Source organism: Pinus tabuliformis, chromosome 5_2 (genome assembly GCF_031772625.1).
Source record: "Pinus tabuliformis cultivar Carrire ecotype Pingquan chromosome 5_2, CPIR1, whole genome shotgun sequence".
NCBI classification, from domain to species: domain Eukaryota; kingdom Viridiplantae; phylum Streptophyta; class Pinopsida; order Pinales; family Pinaceae; genus Pinus; species Pinus tabuliformis.
Window position 1 is genome coordinate 113,834,319 of NC_142306.1, and position 13,082 is coordinate 113,847,400.

Consider the following 13,082-nt stretch of genomic DNA (forward strand, 5'->3'; position numbering starts at 1 on the left):
ATATAGATATGTGTGAATCAATTAAAATATAATAATACAACCATATACGGAATTCACATAATGTAGCAGCCATTAAAAGAAGGAACGTATATGACATAGAGTGGAGCCAACATATGTGATATGGGGGTATGCACAATATAATATAATAAACATCATATACGTGGCCTTATACGGGATATGGGACGGCCATCGAAATATAAGGATGTGTATGATGGAAAATAAAGTGAGGGCAATATAAAAGAAATAAAATATATATTATGTGGGTTTGGACGCATACGTGAAATACAAGCAAACGATAAAGGAATTAAAATGCAGTTAAATATTGGGTACGTGGCCTTATGTGGATAATGAACGACCATTAAAAACATGGAGGAACGTATATATGGTGAAAGCCGATTATTAAATCGGGCCGACATTGTAGATGTGGCGTGTTGTCGTGGATTTGAGGAGTCGGCTGTGATGGCACGCGTCCCTCGAAGAAATGATAATGCGCATATAAATATGGCATGGTAAAATGCCATTCGAATCATCGGAGGATCAACGAAGTCTCTCGCCCTTATTTCCAGGCGGTGAGTTATGCAGTTCTAATGCGCATAACTCATGCGCATTGCATGGTTGAATTCGCTCAGGTTACGTTCGGAAATCGGTTAATCCAAAGGCGGTTCAGAGATATAGTTGGTGACGGTATATTGCAGTGTTACAACTACTCTTTCATGTGCTCAAGAGAGCAGACGGCTGCACAGTTTGAGGTTGAAAGACGGGCTGGCGAGATCAGAATTCGGGCAGCAGCAGTGGGCATACAATTGCGTGGATTATATGAGTGTTGGAGCTCACGGGTAAACACGCAGGAGGTTATATGCACGCAGTAGACTGTCGGGTTTTGACAATTGGTCGAATGTATGTATTACACAGGTCGTTGGTGGACTGTCATGTGGACAGAAATCTGTAGTATTACGCAGGTTGCTGGTGGACTGTCACGTGGACAGAGACCTACAACAGACGCAGGTTTGTTGGTGGACTGTCACGGGGACAGCGATCTGTAATACCACGTAGGTTCGTTGGTGGACTGCCATGTGGACAAAGATTTGCAGCATAACGCAGGTCTATTGGTAGACTGTCACGTGGGCAGAAGACTACAGTACAACACAGGCTTTTGTGCAGAACCGAATTGGAAGCCCAAAGAGGTTAGCACGTGGATGTAAGGCACAGGCCTGTTTTGTGATAATTCTAAGTGTGGCCGTGGATTTGCCGGCACACTCGTTTGTATTATTGAAGAAAATTATTATAATACCATTGAGAGGGCGGACTCATTTGGGAGTTGCCCCTCCCGTATATCTTATGTGTCATTGTTGTTATTACAGTTTCAATATATGGTTATTGTGATCGGTTGAATTACTGTATGTTGATCAAGATTGATGCGGTTTATTTAATCAGAGAAGTATTGAATGTTCGGTTGTGAATGTTTATATATATATATATTGAAGTATGATTAATGAAGGTTACTTAATTAAGAAGTGAATTAAGTGAAAGGCGTAGTCCATAACGTAAATCCGTTAACCGGGTAAGCGTCGGTGGTGCCGCACACCGCCCAATTAAAGAAAAAAAAGATTGGGGGCGTGACAGGTGGTATCAGAGCTCGGTCAGAGCTGGCAGTTAACAAGTGAAGATAAAATATGGAGAACAACCGAGGTCTTGTAACTTTGAATATCTGTGGCAGAGATGTTCAAGCGTTGGCAAACTCAGGTGGACCATATAACCTTATATCGGCACGATTCATAGAAGAAGTGGAGCTGATATCTTTTATGGAGGACTGGGGGATAACCTCGTGGAATTTGGCAATTGGCATGATACGAGATGTACCCGTACAGTTGGAAATATGTAGAGGACAGCTGGACTTCGTGGTGATAAACACGGATGGCATTGATGTGATGCTTGGACGAGATGGGCTTCTTCAAATCAGTCAGGCAATAGATGAGGTTTCGGGCCCGGAAAAGGAAGTCATGATGACCAAAGATGTTGAAGACTTAACTAGGATGGAGGTTAGACTTGATGATGATCAAGCTGAACCAGACTCATACAGGTTGACAGCATGGATGGACACTCACATTGATAAACTTGAAGCCTTGGAGAAAACCGTTGAAGAAGAGCTTCTTCAACTTGGTGGGACAATGGAACATGATGATGAGGACTCGATGGAGGCAAAACTTGGAGGTGACCAGGTTGAGCGAAGATCGTGCAGCCTATCAACATGGATGAGCGAGGTCACTCATATGGAGGAACCTCATATCGATAAAGTAAGTATTGGTACTTGTATTTCATTTGGACATTTGGTAGATGGGTCATGTGTAGGAGATGGCAAGATCAGCTTGCCTGAGCGTGGAGACATACTACCATGGATGACTATGATGGAGCCTTGTATGGAGATGCAAGGGTCGTTACTTGCTGAAGGACTTGTTGAGGATGCTTGCTACCTTGAGTTGGAAGGTGCAAGATCCCCAGAAAAGGGTGGAACTTGATGATCATTGTGGATGATTGGGTCATGCTTTAGCCACATGGCTAAGTGCCCGGCATGACTCATGGATTGATTGGAGGGCACACCCTTGGGTGGACTTCTCATGGCCGAAACCGAAAGGTAGTCTTGGTGAACCTTTGGTGGAGGAGCTATGGAGAAGGGACTTATGATGACACGGTGATATGGTTGGTGACCGAGTTCACTAAACCAAAGATTGCAGCTTGGATGAGGATGACCGATGTTGTGATGTACTTGGTTGGACTACATGGATGACATAGTCATGGACATCAGGTTAGAGACTTGAGGATGGCACGCGGCAGATGATGAGGAGGGCTTCATGGATCTGAATGAGGCACATCGAGAGTTGAGTACTTGGGTGGAGTTGTGAGCAACTATGGAGCATTCCTACTACATGGAGAGCTGAGGCATCTTGCAGGGACCTTTTGGCCGAAACTTGTGTGCTTGCTGAGGTGTTGGTTGAGGATGGTTTATGGAGCTCATGATGACACGAGATCGTTGTGACTTTTGGGACATCATATATGGTGACTTAGGGGTCTGATGCATTGAGGAGCTGAGGTCAGGTGACTTTGGTGCAGTATGGGATGCATACTTCCAAAGAACATGTATGATCATGGCTTGGAAGAGTGACTTGATGCGGAGGACCGATGAGACACTTTGAGGTGATGGGGTCACGATGGTGATGACTTAATGGGGGCAGGCCTTGTATGTGTTGCAGTGATGGTTGCATGATATGGAGGAGCCTACATCATGGTCGATGCAGTCTTGGTGGAGAGCTACTAAGATGGTGTGTTGTTGGGGACGACAACGTTTTCGGGTGGAGGAGAATGTAACGCCCTAGAGTCTCGGGCAGGCGTGCACGACGACGAGTTGAGGTGCGACCAGGTGAAACATCCTTCACACGGAGATGACGAGCTGGGAGTTGAGGTGCGGACACCCGAGCTAGCGGTGCGGTCACCCAAGCTGGCAGTTAGGCATGGCAAACCATGGTTCGGTGCGATGGACAAGATGAACGGGCGAGCTGTGCGGAAGAACAGTGCGACGAGATATATGGAGACACATTGGCCGAGATGTGGCCAAGTGTCGAACGATATATGGAGAAGCACGATAATGGAGCTCATATATGTAATGGTATGAGCGCACATGATAATCGATATGGCTGAACGCACATATGAATATGTGCGTGGTTCGATATAATATGTGTGAGCTTATAATGGAGGACGGCCATAAAGCAAGAGCGCATATTATGTAAAAATGGACACATATATAGATATGTGTGAATCAATTAAAATATAATAATACAACCATATACGGGATTCACATAATGGAGCAGCCATTAAAATAAGGAACGTATATGACATAGAGTGGAGCCAACATATGTGATATGGGGGTATGCACAATATAATATAATAAACATCATATACGTGGCCTTATACAAGATATGGGACGGCCATCGAAATATAAGGATGTGTATGATGGAAAATAAAGTGAGGGCAATATAAAAGAAATAAAATATATATTATGTGGGTTTGGACGCATACGTGAAATACAAGCAAACGATAAAGGAATTAAAATGCAGTTAAATATTGGGTACGTGGCCTTATGTGGATAATGAACGACCATTAAAAACATGGAGGAATGTATATATGGTGAAAGCCGATTATTAAATCGGGCCGACATTGTAGATGTGGCGTGTTGTCGTGGATTTGAGGAGTCGGCTGTGATGGCACGCGTCCCTCGAAGAAATGATAATGCGCATATAAATATGGCATGGTAAAATGCCATTCGAATCATCGGAGGATCAACGAAGTCTCTCGCCCTTATTTCCAGGCGGTGAGTTATGCAGTTCTAATGCGCATAACTCATGCGCATTGCATGGTTGAATGCGCTCAGGTTACGTTCGGAAATCGGTTAATCCAAAGGCGGTTCAGAGATATAGTTGGTGACGGTATATTGCAGTGTTATAGCTACTCTTTCATGCGCTCAAGAGAGCAGACGGCTGTGCAGTTTGAGGTTGAAAGACGGGCTGGCGAGATCAGAATTCGGGCAGCAGCAGTGGGCATACAATTGCGTGGATTATATGAGTGTTGGAGCTCACGGGTAAACACGCAGGAGGTTATATGCACGCAACAGACTGTTGGGTTTTGACAATTGGTCGAATGTATGTATTACACAGGTCGTTGGTGGACTGTCACGTGGACAGAAATCTGTAGTATTACGCAGGTTGCTGGTGGACTGTCACGTGGACAGAGACCTACAACAGACGCAGGTTTGTTGGTGGACTGTCACGGGGACAGCGATTTGTAATACCACGCAGGTTCGTTGGTGGACTGCCACGTGGACAAAGATTTGCAGCATAACGCAGGTCTATTGGTAGACTGTCACGTGGGCAGAAGACTACAGTACAACACAGGCTTTCGTGCAGAACCGAATTGGAAGCCCAAAGAGGTTAGCACGTGGATGTAAGGCACAGGCCTGTTCTGTGATAATTCTAAGTGTGGCCGTGGATCTGCCGGCACACTCGTTTGTATTATTGAAGAAAATTATTATAATACCATTGAGAGGGCGGACTCATTTGGGAGTTGCCCCTCCCGTATATCTTATGTGTCATTGTTGTTATTACAGTTTCAATATATGGTTATTGTGATCGGTTGAATTACTGTATGTTGATCAAGATTGATGCGGTTTATTTAATCAGAGAAGTATTGAATGTTCGATTGTGAATGTTTATATATATATATATATATATATATGAAGTATGATTAATGAAGGTTACTTAATTAAGAAGTGAATTAAGTGAAAGGCGTAGTCTATAACGTAAATCCGTTAACCGGGTAAGCGTCGGTGGTGCCGCACACCGCGCAATTAAAGAAAAAAAAGATTGGGGGCGTGACAGGCACCCTCACCTGCCTCACCCGCCTGGGCGCCCTTGCCCGCCCGGCGCCCTCACCCGCCCGGGCGCCCTCTCCCGCTCGCCCGCCCGGCGCCGTCACCTGCCTCACCCACCCTGGCGCCCTCGCCCGCCCACCCGCCCGGCGCCCTCGCCCGCCGCCCAGGAGCCCTCACCTGCTCGCCCGGGCGATTCCCGGAATCGCCCTGCCGCCTACCGGGAGGGGGCGCGGGCCGCCTGGTGGCGCGGCCGAGGCAGGCGCCACCCGGGCGGCCCGCGCCCGCGCCCGACAGGCGGTGGGGCGATTCCCGGAATCGCCCTGCCACTTGCCTGGCAGGGGCGCAGGCCGCCCGGGTCGCGCCGCTGCGCGGCGGAGCCAGGCGTCACCCGGGCAGCACGCGCCCCCGCCCGGCAGGCGGCAGGGCGATTCTGGGAATCGCCCTACCGCCTGCCAGGCGGGGGCACGACCGAGGCAGGGTGGGTCAAGGTGCCCGGGCTGGTAGGCGGGCACCGGGCGGGTGAGGGCACGCGGGCGGGCGGGCTGGTGAGGGCGCCCGGGCCTGGTGGGTGAGGGCGCTCGGGCCGGGCAGGCGGGCGGGCCGGTGAGGACGCCCGAGTGGGGGGGCGGGTGAGGGCGCCGGGCAAGGGGGCGGGTGAGGGTGCCCGAGCCTGGCGGGTGGGCGGGTGAGGGCTCCCGGGCCGGGCGGGCGGGCGGGTGAAGGTGGGTGAGGGCGCTCGGGCCCGGGGGCGGGTGAGGGCGCCGGGGCCGGGTGCGGGGGTGGTTGTGGGCGCCCGGGCCAGGGGGAGGGGGGGTTGAGAGGGTTGGGGCGTGGGGGGTTGTGTGGGCGCCCGGGCAGGGGGGTTGGCAGGGCACCTAGGCTGGGTGGGTGGGCGGGTGAGGGTGGGTGAGGGCACCAGGGCCGGGGGGCGGGTGAGGGCGCCTGGGCCAGGGGAAGGGGGCGTTGAGAGGGTTTGGGCATGGGGGGTTGTGTGGGTGCCCGGGCGGGGAGGGTTGCAGGGCGCCCCGGCCGGCGGGGGGGGTTGGGAGGGTTGGGGGGGGTGGGGGTTGAGAGGGCGCCCGGGCTGGGTAGGGGGAAGGGTGAGGGCGCTCGGGCGGGCGTTGGGTTGGGTTGGTAGGGATTAAAAGGGGCAGGGGCGCGGGGTGTGGGTGAAGGTAGTGAGGGTGTCGAGAAGGGGGTTAGAGGTAGGGGATGAGTCGGGCTGTGGCGCCCACCCTAGCATGTTATGCTTGAAAACATGTTAAATTTATACTTAGGAAAGAAAAATGATATTCTACCAAAAACATTAATGTGTTTTTTTCCTCATAAACAACTTTGTTTGACACATAAAAATTTGGTTTTATTAGCATTTTTTTAAAATGTTGAAAATTGACCCTAAAAAAAAAAATCATTATTCCAGTATCATCACTTTCATTTTGAAGCTATATTTTGCATGAAAATTTCATAGTAAAGTTCGTAGTTACTGCCATGTTTAAAACATGTTCAAAATTAACGCCTAAAAAATAAAAACATCGTTCCAGTATACACACTTTTCGTTTTTAGCCCTGTTTTTGATGTTTTCTTGGGGTTTTTTGGCCAGAGTTCCCGTTTTGATTTTATAGTTCCCATTTCAAAGTTTACATTGTTAACTCCACATAACAATGCCAAATCCTAACGTGTTAACCATGCAATGCATTCGCATTTAAGCGAAGCGTGATCCACTAGGAGTTCATACCAACATTCACGCAGCAAATCAACGAGTTGGAGGCTACAATTTCAGCTTACCTTAGATCACCGAACACTTGGAGGGATATCTGGCGCTCCAAATCTTGGTTTAACTGCTCAATTGACTGGTGGCAAGGCAAAGCAATCGTTACCATTAATAACTGATAGTTTATGACTGAGATTCACTATATGCCGAGCTTCAAAAAACACCTTACCTGATCAAATCCCCAAAACTTTGCTACCCTGAACGTCAAACACGAGACGATTTGTTTAAATCCACCCAACTCAGTCCACTCTTCTTTTCACCAGGCTGCGGCTTCAATCACCATTTCTCTGAGCCATGGATTATGGTTTGAACAGCGCGGATTATTGTTTTAACAGTGATGAGGGTTATGGCTTTGAATAGTGATAAGCTAATCGGTTCATGACCGTTTCAAGGGTTGTACTGCTCTCTGTATCTATTGGTGTTTGCGCTGCGTGGTTTACATGGCCGTCCTGTTTGACCAGTTGCCCGACTGTGTCATGAGGATGGCCAAATCATGTTCACATACGCATACCTCCTACACCGTAGACTGTCCAATGACAACGAGTTTCCATGCCACTATGTTAAGCTCGTACCTGTGTGCTGGCTGGTTGTTGCTTTGTTGACGGCGTTTCATTTAGTCTCTTAACTTCTGGCTGTATATAATATAATTACCACTGTCGTGCGTATGCTATGATATTTAACCAACGCACTTTGTTTTCCAATGAGTTTGGAGGATGGATAATTATTGAGTTTGAAGCCTTACACAATACTCCCTACCACATATGCAATCATGGTTTCGTGTTTTGCATATGGTCATGCCATATGGTTTGCAACCATTCCCTTATATGCGTACCTTCCCTTTATCATATGCAATTTCACTTTGATTTATATCATTTTACTTCCCTTTATATCATATGCACATTTGGGCTTGGGTTATGATATATCATATGCGCTCTTCCTTTATAGGCTATGTATATTCGCATATTATTTTTATTGCACCATCTTGACCATAGCGCATACATATAGCGCATAAATATTTGCATATGTCATATAGGGATTGTTAGATAACACATGATTTATATGCACATCTTTATAATTTTAAAATGACCATCTTAGGTCATATTTAAAATTATCACCATGACTAATGCTTGAGTTGTATGTGCAGGTTGAAAGTTGTCCCAGTTTGACCTTTTTAAGCTCGCAAAGAAAAATACTTAGGGATAGTAGGGTTATGTTGAGGGCCCTGAAATCGGGTCAACAACAAGGGGGATACCCACCGGTCGGGAACCTGGTTGGCAGCTCCGTGCCCGTTTGGTGTAGCGGGTCCGACTGGGGATAACGGGACCAACTTCCCGTTCTAAGGGGGTGTGTGTGTGTAGAGTTTGGTGATGTGTGTGTGTGTAGAATATGATAATGAAAATATGGAATTATTTCTAAGCTAATCTAGTTCTAAACTCTGAGACTGAATTTTATACTACTTTAATCTATCAAGAACAACACATCTAATCTACGCTAACCCGGGATAGAACTTTTTCCATTATGCGATCTAGAAAGATTTCACACAATAACTGGTAATGAAGATTATTCAGCTATTATGAGAATATAAATCAATGAAGATGAACCATCCTGCATAAAAAGTTAAGCAAAACGGTTGTGAACAGCATATCGCATAATCAGTTATTCATGTATTAAGCACAAATCAATGACTCCACCGTACAAAAGTGCCAAATGGTAGTCCACTCATTCATACGTTAACATATAAACAACATCAGCTGTATATTACTCTAAGAATGCAAGAAGAAACTCGTCAAGAGATAAAAGTACCATTTATGACTGACTTTATACTCACAGACCTAAAGCAATAATGATCTATTTCTACTTACTTATAATGCCTACTAAGAGTACAGAAGTGCAACATCAGTAGCAGGTATTAAAATGCAAACATAAATAAATCTTGATCCGTCCATTCATCAAAAACCCCCTCCGAGGGTGCAAAAGTGCATGTTCTGAGGACAAGTTTTTTGACAAATTTCCGGACCCTTCTCCAATGCAACGAGAAGGGTTAAATACTACTAACCAGCTAATTTTACTTACACAAATTTAGGGAATGGCTTCAAATGACCGCCCTTTTACTAAAACAAATTTATTTCTAAAAACTGAATCTAATTTCTAACCATTTCTGTATCTGCTCCTTAGTGCTGTAAGCGATGCGCTGTTCGCCATGAAAGAGTTGGCTGCTTGTCCTTTCCTTTTGTTCAAGCTTGAAAATTAGAAATAACAAGAGCTGGCACCTCTTTCTGACAAACTAGAAGATATTTTTGAAAGTTTTCTTCTGGAGGAGTGTCTTCACGGCGTGTATACTTAGTACAACTCAGATTTCTTTCAAACTGATTGTGCTGTTGCTATTTCGATTTCCGGCCGTGCGAATGACTCAATGAGCTGGGGATTTTGTTGCCTGAATGATTTTCTCAATTGAAACTTGTTTCCATTCTTTGTTCCAGTCTTTTCTGAGACGTCTTTCCCCTTAAGCGTTTTTCTTTTTGCTTTACCCAATTTGGGACTCAGGATCTTTCATAAACGCTTTGCTTTTGTGCGCCTTTGACTCTGAGTCCTAGATAGCCTATTTCCATCAGCATTTGTTGAGTGATACTCTGGGATCCGCGGTCCTGCTGTATGCGGTATCCATCTGCGAAGTCATCTCCTCTCTGTTCTTCTAGTTCTGGCACTTTTCCTTAGATGTTTCCTACATATAGATTTATATCAGTTGCTGACTTATAGTTCACGTAAATGAAAAGAGACAGAAGAAAATATTGACATGAAAGAAATTAAGTTCTAATGAATGCATAATCATTTCACCCATTATGACTTGACTCTTCGAAAAACGCAACATAATCATCTTTGGATACACAGGCGTACAATCATTAATTTCCCGTAAGGTGCGCGCCTAATTTTAGGCTCACAGATCATGCCGAGGAATGCCTGCGAAGAATGGCTTCTGCGATTTGCATCGCAGCATTGAAGATTGCGATATAAATAGTGGTATCGCAACAATTGATGGTCTCATTTGTCGCACACCATAGATCGCAGGTCGCAGCTTTGCATGGTCGCAGATCGCATATCGCAATATCGCAAGGTCGCAAGATTTTTCGCTTTGTCACTTTGTGCTGCTTATGTGACATTGCGACGTGCGATGTCACATATCGGCCGTCGGCGGTTCTTTAGGATTTCCCCTTTTGAGCGCTTTTAATGCACGCGATGCGATGGGTTCTCGCGTCGCTCCTCCTCAGTGTGTTTATGCACTTTGGGGAAAGCGCTCCTTTTTCCTTTGCGACGCGATATAGCTCTTAGGGAGTTAATACAAAAGATTTTTCAAACAAAAATATTTTTTGGATTTTTTGGTTAAGGGTCCCCCTTTGCTTGATGTTATTACTAATATCAAACAAAGAGGGGGGTTGTTGGTGACCACAACAATGGCGATTCACTGTGAAGAACCAGTTATCTCTGCATTTCTATTGACCGTTCACTTCCGAAACAGCAAAAATTTTTATATGTCTAAATTTTGTTATGGACAGATAGAGTAGATTGCCCCTCACCTTGTCGACGATATTTTGTCTCAACCCTTTTTATATCCCAATTTCTTGCTTCCTCAGGTTTTCTTCTTGCATTCGCACCAGACATTACTTGGTCTTAATTAAAGATAAAATAAGGTCTTCTCTGCGTACTGGCTTAAAAGTATGCTCATTTGTCGTAGGTAGAGCCTCTGCTGCCCGCAAGCATTCATAGCCTCGACAGGGTTACCATGTTATCCAGCAATGATCCTTTTTCCTGCTTGAGGTTACTCGCAACATTCCAGAGAAAAATCCTTTTTGACACACTTTTCCTTTTTTAATTCTCTAAAGAACAATGTCTTGGTTTGGTGGCCAAATTATGACACAGTCATTCACCTGATTTACACTTTTGCTGAACAAGCCGGCTCGTGATGAGACCTCTTGTCTTTTGATTGCAACAATCTTAAGTCGTTGCCCTGTTTTGATAGACAGTATTGGCAAAGTCAGCAAGTTATAATATCTGTGATCATGATAAGCCGGCTCGTGATGAGACCTCTTATTCTTTGAGATATAGTGTTTTGTTTGGATTGTTTCTCAGAATGATGTAATTTCCTTTTAGCAGGGAGGAAGTCATTGTTTTTCCTTAAGAAAGCTCTGGACGACAATAATAGAGTTTTTGAAAACAACAACTTTGCAGAGAATGCTTATTTTATTATTGATGATACCTTTCATGGTGCTGATACAAAACAATTCTTTTACCAGAGGTTTCTTTTGTCAAAGTTTTTTAGAGGCCGAAACGAGTATCGTAATCAAAGTGAAGTTAACTCTATTTGTCAATACTAAAATTCAGATTTTTCAAAAATTTTGCTATTTGTACAAGCGAAATCAAAATCTGATAGAGAATTGGCGTGCCCTTTCATGAATCCTTTTTAAATGATCATTTACAACGGGTTTTATTCATAAAAAAGAGAAAAACAAAACAAAATAAAAACTAAAAATAAATCCATCCTACAAAAATTAGAAGAATTCTCTTCTATGGAAAATATAATTTAAGAATCAGTCCGTTGACAGGTAAAGAATCTCTCCTTCCTGCCAGATCCTGCAACACGAATGTAGACGGGCCTACGACTTCTACAATCTGAAATGGGCCAAGCCACAGCTTCTGAAATTTCGTATGTTTGCCCTTTTCTTCATGAGCCTTATCCCATTTCAAAACTAAATCACCCATCTGAAAGTTTTTTCTGGTTATGATGCTTGAGTCAAAAGAAGATTTTATTAGCGCTTGGTGATGAGCATGGGTTTTCCTAGCTTGTTCTCTTTGTTCTTCTAGTTTGATTATTTCCATTTGTCTTAATTGTAAAGAGGAAGTAGGTACTTCATCGATATATTGCACTAAAGACAAAGAGGGAATGACTAGGTGAGTCGGAAGAACCACTTCTCTCCCATAAACTAAATTAAAGGGAGAAGTGCCGATTGAAGCTTTCTTTGTTATTCTATCAGCCCATAAAGCATTTACCAGCGCTTTGTGCCAATTCCTTTGGTTTTGGTCGACTGTTCTTTTGATAATTCTGATTAGGTTCTTGTTTGTTGATTCAACCAATCCATTACCTTGCGGATAGTAGTTGGCAGAATATTTCAGTTTGAACCCTCTTTTAAGCGCAAACTCAGTCATAGTATTTCCAGAAAAATATGAAGCGTTATCAAACATTAATGTTGTTGGCAATCCAAACCTAGTGATGATAAATTGATCTATGAATTCAATAATATTTTCAGAATGAACTGTCTTGAGAGGAACTGCTTCTACCCATTTGGTAAAATAATCAGTTGCCATGAGGATATACTTATGCTGCTTAGAAGAGTGAGGAACGATCTCACCTATTATGTCCAAGACCCATTGACTGAATGGTTGGTCGATGATGACTGGTTGTAGCGGCATGGACGGTTTCCTTTGTTTTCCTGCAGCAGTCTGGCAGACTTGGCATTTCCTTACATGATTGTATGAGTCTTTGAATAGCGTGGGCCAATAATATCCTGCACGCAAGATTTTATGTGCAGTCGCATCTCCGGCATAGTGTCCGCCCGCTGGTCCATCGTGGAGTTCCTGCAAAACCTTTTCGGCTTCAGTTTTCTCAAGACACCTAAGAAGCACAGAATCGTAATTCCTTTTAAACAAGACATCATTTATGAGTTGGTATTGTTTAGCTTTTAATCTCAGAGCTCTTTTCTTGGTATGATCCAGACATGATGGAGCATACCCGTTCTTAAAAAAATAAATGGTGTCAGCATATGATGATTCTGCATCGTTTAGTCTTACCTCGTACGCTTGTACCTCTTCAGATGAGTTCTCCGGGATTTGCGATGCTCC